The sequence below is a fragment of the Galeopterus variegatus genome, unplaced genomic scaffold, assembly GCF_000696425.1.
Source record: "Galeopterus variegatus unplaced genomic scaffold, G_variegatus-3.0.2 Scaffold214, whole genome shotgun sequence".
Taxonomy (NCBI): Eukaryota; Metazoa; Chordata; class Mammalia; order Dermoptera; family Cynocephalidae; genus Galeopterus; species Galeopterus variegatus.
In genome coordinates, this window is record NW_007726325.1 from 686,969 (window position 1) to 695,984 (window position 9,016).

At 36.7% G+C, this 9,016-nt stretch overlaps 1 protein-coding gene across 2 annotated transcripts in view; it reads right to left on the bottom strand.

Moving 5' to 3' along the window:
* RBM47 (RNA binding motif protein 47) overlaps window positions 1–9,016 on the bottom strand; it is an 82,027-nt gene that overhangs the window by 34,530 nt on the left and 38,481 nt on the right. For both annotated transcript variants that reach the window (XR_550036.1, XM_008565936.1), the window contains exon 2: window positions 2,878–3,001. The gene's annotated coding sequence lies outside the window, so the exon portion shown is untranslated. The remainder of the gene's footprint in view (window positions 1–2,877; window positions 3,002–9,016) is intronic.

Consider the following 9,016-nt stretch of genomic DNA (forward strand, 5'->3'; position numbering starts at 1 on the left):
ACCGGCAACGGATTGCAACCCTCAGTGTCGCGCCCGTACCGGACCGGGACCGCCAACGGGATCGGCAACGGGATCGCAACCCTTGGTGTTGCGCCCACGCCTCGTGAGCGGCCGGTCTGTATGTGGGATCCGAACCCTCGGCGGGAGCGCCGCTGTGCTCCCAAGCGGCGCACTGTAGCAGTGCGCCACTGGGCCATCCCCTGTTCATGATTCTATCAATCTCTCTCTAAAGCCCAGTGACCACTCCTTTGCTTTGCAGGTCTTTAGCATTTGGTATTTTATCTATTACTTAAGAGTTACGGAATGTTAGAGCTAAAAGGAACCTTACAGGTCATCTTAAAAGATTTTCCTATTAGTTTACTTTTATATTTAAAAATGATCAACTTGAAAAAGTTTTCCTAGTGTCTAGTTCTTTTCTCTTTAAAATAACTGATCGGCTTTCACTGCCAGACCATGAAAATTATACAACACATCGTGCTGTTTACAGTTAAACTTAGCTATCTACATAATAATCCTTATTGTTATTTTTACCACCTTATGTGCTCACATATACATTTTTTACTGCAAACCACTCCAGATTTTCTTTGGATATGAACAGGGTTCAAGTTGAGCCTCTCATTTTAAAGAAGAAGAAATAGGGCTAGAGAAGGTAAATGACTTATCCAAGGTTATGTACTTTTGAGTTTGTTGTTTGTCTGGACTCATCAACTGAATGTTAAGCTACTCCTAGGCACACAGCACAGAAATAAACAAAAGAGGTAATAATCAATACTAAGTAAATGAATGTAGGCCTCACATATGCTTTTTTCTGCAGACAGATTCGAGAGATTGAATTTGGCACACAATGTAGATTGGGTGACACTGTCTTCTGTTTTAGAGACCTAATATTGGTTAAGGGAGGACTGGGTAAAGGAGAGGGAATAGGCTTTTATTTTCTGAGTTTCTGTAGAAATATTTATGGTTTTAAATCTTCTTAAATTGGTAATTTGGATGCTCTTCAACTTATGGTGTGGTTAAGTCCCAATAAAACCATCATAAGTTGAAGATTCCTGAGTTGAAAATGCCTTTGGTTTCAGCTCAGTTGGTTAGAGTGCAGTGTTACAACACCAAAAAGTCAAGGGTTCAGACACATCTAACCTACTGAACATCACAGCTTAGCCTAGCCTACCTTTAACATGCTCAAAACACACTCAATACAGTATTCAATAAAGTACACGAGATATTCAACACTTTATTATAAAATAGGCTTTGTGTTAGATGATTTGGCCCAGCATCATGAGACAGTATCATACTGTATATCATTAGCCCGGGAAAAGATCAAAATTCAAAATTCACAATTCAAAGCATGGTTTCTACTGAATACGAATCGCTTTTGCAACATGGTAAAGTGAAAAAATCATTAAGTCAAACCATCATAAGTTGGGGACCATCTGTATTCGATTTTTATATGTGCACAGTAAAATGAACATTGTCATGTAAGATGGGCAGGCATAGACAGGAGGGCAAGTATAATTTGGTATACTTCTGCAGGACAATTTGACAATATAAAGAGCTTTACGAGTGTTCATTAAATAGTTCATTCTCATTAGCCCAGTGATTCCAGTTATAGAAATTTATAATGAGAGACACAAGCAAAGATTTATATTCAAGTATGTTCACTACAGTGGTATTTATAACACAATGCAATGAACATAACAGTATATATTTATATGTAATGTAATAAGCACAAATATTCAGCAGTAGAGAAATGGTTAATAAATTAAGCCTTAGCCATTGTCTTAGAATGCTTACTTAATGTTCTCAACTATGTTAACCTTGCTAAATAATATTTAAAGATATGTACAAAACTTAAACAAAATAAGGGTAAATATACCATAATGTTAATCATGTTTATCTCTGTATTGTGGGTAGATTTTATATTTTTCTATAACTTCCAGATTTTGTTCAATTACTATGCTTTTACAATAAGAAAAACTTTAATAATTACAAAAAAATTTAGCTGAGTCCCTGAATTCAATGGACTAAATCTAAACCCAGCCTAGATGATATGAAAAGGGACTTTTTTGTTTGGGGAATTGTTGGGCACATTGGCGTCACCAGCAACCAGGATGTGATGGCTGTGGCTGTGGCTGTGGCTATGGCTATGGCTGTGGAGGGCTGGCTTTTGAGGTTCAGGGTGAGGCTTACATAACTTAGTCTCTTTCTCCCCATACCGGCCAGCCGCAAAAACAAACAAACAAACAAACAAACAAACAAACAAACAGCTTAGTCTCTTTCATCTCTCCCCAGTCCTATGCTGTGGCACACATAAGATTATCACCCATAGAATAATACCTTCTACCTTCTATTTATAGAGTTATATGGTTGTCAAAGTGCTTTTACATAAGCTGTAAATCACTGGATTCTTATGAATTGGAGTCTGGCATGAGTTATTTTTACCTTATATTACAGAGGAGGAAACAGAAATTTCGAGAGGGTATGAGGATTACTATCACACTGAATCCTAGTCCAGCTTGTACAAAGAACCCTTCCTTGTGTCCCACACATTGACAGTCTGATTGAAATGCCATTGGGGTTTAAGAGGTAGATTTATAAGCAAAATATGGTTATTCCTTGTCTCTTAAATCCTCAGATGTTCACACACGCATACAGAAGCAGCTGTTTCCCTCTTAGGCCACAACATGTAAAATGTACAAAGAAACAAGGATTCATATTGTGGGTTCAAATGGACTAATCATGTTGTATGTACCACTAATATTGCTTTATAAACACACACCAGGTACACATTGTCTAAGCAGCAGATATCCTGGTTGAGAGAAATGAAAATTTATGTTCTTCCTTAAGTGGAAAAGAAGAAAACCTAGGAGGTGTACTCACCAAAAAACACCAATTTGATTTGTCTGGTCCTTTATATAATGTAGAACAAGACTATACAGGCAAATTCGGGCAGCTTGCTTGGGATTTCTCTGTTCAATTTTTGGAGTGCCTTTCGAGGCAAATCCTAAGGAATTAAAAAAAAAGTTGCTAGAAATATTTTCTACTTCAATATACTTTTTATATGTGCAACAGGAATTGAGGACTATTTTCTCCAGGAAATGAGCTACCATTACTCTAATTACTATGTTCTCTATAAACCAAGAAATGCATCCCTTTATCCTATTCTTGAAGAAACAGGAAACAATAATACGAAAATGATCAGTTTCTTCTATTTGCTGTATTTTGCCCTCTGCCTTCTTTAGAGCACCTATGACTTCAAGATGCACATAATGTTTAGGAAGGAATACAGATGTAGCCTATATTTTATGCTTATAGACTCACAAAAAGGAGAGGTAGTACCCTTTATGGAAATAATAATATCTAGGCTTACAGGCCTCACCACCCCATTTAGGGCCTTATGCTACACACCCCTAGGAGATAATCACACCCATCCTGCAAAGTCCAGAGAGGGTCCCCCAAACCAATGAAACAAGTACCCCAGCTATCCATTACCAATTAATCAGAGTTGGTATAAAAATAACTTACTATTCTGTCCTAAAATATATAGGTAAGACTCTTTCAAGTATGGTCTTTGCAATGTAGAGGACTATGAAAAACATGATTTGGGGTTCTAGGATAATCTTAAAAGTTTTGATGTAGAAAATATTCAAATGAAGAGGATTTAAGTTCAAGATAAAGGTATTTCAGATGAGGCATTAAAATATACCCTAGTTTTCTAAAAAAACTTTTACATTTATTTTACCTCTAGAAATATAATCTGCTTGTCTCTCTCAACAACTGAGAGCGTCATCAAGCTGTCTGAAGCTCCAGATAACTTCTACGTGTCTAAATTTATAAGATTCAATATGGCACAGTGGTGCCAACACCAGAAGACTAGAGTTTTCATTATAGCTCTGCCATATGCTGCTCTGTGATCTCAGACAAATCATTTCACTCGTCTGAACCAAAGTTTGCCCCTCTCACCAAAAATTAAAGGAGTTGAATTATCAGTAGTTCTCAAAGTTTTTTCTTTCTCTTTTGTTTTGCTTTGTTTTTTAGTTGTAGGACCCTTTCTTCCACCAAAAATTTACCTAGATGCAGAAATAAACAGGAGCTAGTTGAAGTGGAGGTAGGGGATCAGTGGGGAGGAACCTCCAGCTCTATCATCCACTGTGGCCCTAGGGACACCATAGGACCTTTAGGACTCTGTAGAGCACAGTTTAGAACATTCTAGAGTTAAATGACCTCCAAAGTCAGTTACAGCTCAAAATTATTCTGCCATAGCGATCTTTATATTGGAATGACTGGCACTCAGTAGGATCCATAACCTTTCAGAAACACAAACGATACTACTTAACCATGACCTAGTATTAATCCTTATAATTAATAATCTCCTACAAGAAAAAAAGGCACACCCTCAAGCAAATTATAGAGCAATAGCTGTTAAACAATTTACTTCTCTATGCATATGGTCCTTACCCAACTCTGTAAAAAGATGATTTCCTACATGCTGCATCCTGGATAATACTTAATAATCAACCTCACAGAGTTAAATAACTATGAGATGAATGTGCATATTACAAGGAGGTGTGTCTTGAAATTAACTTTACACTGTCAATAGAATAAAATTTAGACGCCCGTATCACTCATTTACTAGCTAAGTGTGTCTGGAAGAATTTATTCAACTTTTCTGAGCCTCAGTTTCTACTTCCATAAAGTGGAGACAATTTCTGGCATGAGAACAGAGAAATATTTATAAAGCACTCTTCCTGGCACATATAATGTGTGCAGAATTGTGAGTTTTCTTTCTATAATGGTAAACTTTTCCCTTATAAAAAAACAGTATCATAATAATGGGCATGTAAACTCTATGAATTAAAAGCAAACTACTAATATGTAAATGAAACTCAGGATCTGTGTAGTTTTGAGCTATATCATAATAAGGGAAGGAAGGATCACTGGTGTGCCTCTCACGGCTATGCAGGTAACACTGGGGTGAGGGTCAAATAACAGAGTTCTAGTTCTCACTCTGCTACCTGCACCCTTTGAACATGGGCATACCACTAAACTTTCTGGGTCTCAGCTTCCTCACTTGTATGCTGAAGCTGATATTAATACCTCACATGAGCATTGTTATAAGGATTAAATAAGATACTACATTTTTTTTTTTTTGGAAGCTGGCCTGTATGGGGATCCGAACCTTTGACCTTGGTGTTACAAGGCTGTGCTCTAACTAACTGAGCTAACCGGCCAGCCCCAGATACTACATTTGAAAGCATCTTGTAAACTGCCAATCATCAGCTCCTGTCTGGACATTTACATTAGCCATACAACTGACTTCGTCCTATCCACTTGTGCCAGCTTCAATCAATCTAGGTCTCGTTGCAGGCAAAGTGACCAACTGCAAAATAAACAATATGGTCATATCATCCTCGTTCTTAAATCCCTACACTCTCTTCCCACTGCTCTTAGAATAAACGTCAGTATCTTTAGTAAGGCCTATAAGGAAGACCTCGGGTCCTCCTCCAGTCTCATCTTTTGTCCCTTCCCCCTTGCACGTGCTATTCACAATGCTTCAAACTCTCGCCAATACCCCTGTCTACCAGCTGTACTCATCCTTAAACTTCACTTCTTCTAGGAAACCATCCTGGAGCTCCCTGACATATGTTCCCGCAACATCATATAATCCCCCATAGCACTAGGTTGAACCATGTGAAATTGCCACCTTGTGGGACAAAAAAGGTAGAATGTGGCAATTTTATACGGTTTAATCTTATAGGAATTGCTATAATAGTGGTTATCTTGAGTCAATTTTAAACTCTACTAGGGCCTAGATGTGACTCACACATATCATCCTTGTGCCCCACACCCAATTTTAGCCCATAGTAGTGCTGAATTATTTAATTAACGTGGAATGTTGTTACTATCCTTTTAATGTTAAGCACATAATTTTTATATTGTCATTGGTAGTTAAATCATATTTTTATTCAAATGCTACTTCTACATGCCATAGAAGTAAAATGAAGAAATGGAATTTAAAAAATCACTATAATATTTTCATTTCTAGCATTTCTGGAAAGCATGAATTCTAGATAAGTGTAGTACATATCATCAAGGATAGAATTTAGCCCATTGGTAAGGTATAATTTATGGATTTCTTATTTTTAAGCTCAAATGTTTCTCACTCTTTCCAAAATGAAAGGACCACTCAAAGGAACCCAGATGATTTGGGTTTATCTCCTTTTACAGCTTTTGCCATGTGACAACAAATCAGCTAAGGAAAAAAAGGTAGCATCTAAAAGAGTGCCAGACTTGAAACTGACGAATAGTAAAACACACTTCCCCAGGACATTCGAAAGGAACGCATCCTCAGACACACCCCAATCACTTCTCTAACTATGCCATATCTGTGTCCCTCATGAAATGAACAGAGCAAAGACCAAGTCTAAACCAAGCTGGGATGGTACACAGCGTAGGCTAGGCTAGGCTAATTCACAAACTAAGTAACTTATTAATATTAATAATAGTAATAACAGCTAATACTCATTGAGTGCTTATTATGCACCAGGCACTGGGCTAATTCCGTATATTATCTTATTTAATTGTTGTTACAACCTCATGAAGCAAGTTCTATGATTCTACTTATTCTGCAGATGAGGAAACTGAGGCACAGAGAGGCTGTCCGTTTGCTAAAGTCCGTGGCTGTAAGTGATGAAGCCAGGATTCAAAGCCAGGAGGTTTGAGAGCAAAATCTATGCTTTTTTTTTTTTTTTTCTCCCTTTTTGTCTTTTTTCGTGACCGGCAACAGATTGCAACCCTCGGTGTTGCGCCCGCACCTTGCTCAGCCAGTGAGCCGCCGGTCTGTATGTGGGATCCAAACCCTCGGTGGGAGCGCCGCTGCGCTCCCAAGCGGTGTACTGTAGCAGTGCGCCACCGGGCCGGCCCAGAATCTATGCTTTTAATTACTCTTTTCTGTGGAAAAATCCAATTGCTCTGTTTCCCAGTTTGGAAGAGTAGAAAATTCAAATTTGTGCTATAACAAAAAAGACAAATGATTCTAAACATATATATACTGTAGCTTCAGTCACCATGAGTTAAAAATGAATGGCAAATCCGTAGACTGTCAAGGTCCACCATCTAAGAATTTTTTTCAAGAACCCCAATATTCAACTTTAAACAAACAGTAAAAGATATTCTCAACCTGGGTTGGGTTAGAAATAAAGATAGGAGTTCAACTTTTTGAGTGAAGAGTAGAAAATGTAAGATACTCATAAATATCATGGGCTCAGAAATACCTGGTGTTCCATTTGTTCCCTAGATTCTTAAAAAGCTGCCACATTTTGAAGTTTTTGAGAAATCAGAGACCCCATGAAATGAGTAAACAGCTGTTATTTCACTTTCTACTGCTTAGTCAATAATCTCTAATCAGACAGTCTTTCTTGCTAACATTTACAAAAGTATCTACCTCTTTCAGTAGCAAAGAAAATGAACACACTAACATTCACACTGTGAAAATATGGTTTTAAAAATAAACACACATTACTGAACATAATTACTTTATGTATGATTCATAGGTGGTAATTATGAGACTATCACTCCCCACCCCCCCGTCTTTGTGCATTGACATTTGACCCTTTTCATAATATGCACCTTGTACCAGTGAAACCCAAGGCACCAAGCTAGTTACTCATTAAACTTGGGTGCCAAGGGCTGACTTGTACAAATTACACTGTTAACTGCCCAGCCTGGCCTGTGCGCAAAAGTGGAAAAGAGCAATCATCATCGTAGCTGTGAAATTCTGTCATATCGGCAGAATTGAACTACAAATTGCAGCAATTCGTGTCTGACCTCTGATCTGCGAAGTTAGTATAAACCTTTGAACCTCAGCTTGGAATTGAGAAACAGCATTTACTTGTACTGGAGAAAATGGCTAGCAGGTATTCTCCACTGTGAATAGTTAACACTGCGATTGTTGGTCGTCCCCCTCACCCACCTCCCGCAGTCAACCAGAGTAAGAGACACAAACATCGGGCATCTTGAGAGTAGAATTCTCACAGAATGGCATTTTGAACAAATCTAATAAAAGTAGAAAATTTCGGATACAAGGCTTTTTAAATGAATATATCAAAATAAAAGGGAATTTGAGATAACTGAAATTATTGGACATTTAATACTAAGTGATGTGTATACTAAAAAAATTCTCTTTACAAATTAGACAAAAATAGAGTTAAAAGACCAAATACTTAAAAAATTTATCAAATGGTACCATCTCTCATTTGTTATATTTTTAAATAAAACGTATTATCTAATCTCTTTTATAAAATGCAAGTTCATATTAAGCCACGTTTGGAAAAAAAAGTGGTCATGGAAAACCAGTTATACTTTTCTGTGAGCCCAAACTTATCTTTTGATACAAAACGTTAGAGATGTGAGCTAATAAATAAGTATAATAATAGGCCTTTTTCATGTATACATTTTGCCGCAACATTGATTCATCATAACGAAGGGGATTTTTACTATGATTTTGAATCATTCATTTAAAAAGATTTACATCCTGAAATTTTCTACTTTTATTAGATTTTTTCAAAATGCCATTCTGTGCAAATTCTACTTCCTTAGAGGGAAGAGAGTGTTTCTTTTGAAGATTAGCTCCTATTCAAATTGCTTCATTTCTAGGTAGAAAAGAGTAAATAAAAATTCTATTTTTCTGGTCATTTGAGTTAACATTAGAACAAATCTCAAGTAGCACATAAAATATAACCAAACTATTACTTATAATGAAAGTGAAACTAATTTTATTTAGTCTTTAAAGCACATAAACTATACTTAAGTAATTCCATTTCATAAACTTAATTATTTGTTTGAAAAAATGATTGATACAAGAGAATCTCCTTATACCAGAACTTTTCTCTGAGGAGAAATGTCATTGCTAACCTTTATGTACTAATTATCATAATGCTAATTCAATTAATTTTTCTTATTTATATTCACATCTTTTTTTTTTTTTTTTTTTTTTTTAAAAATGACCGGTAAGGGGATC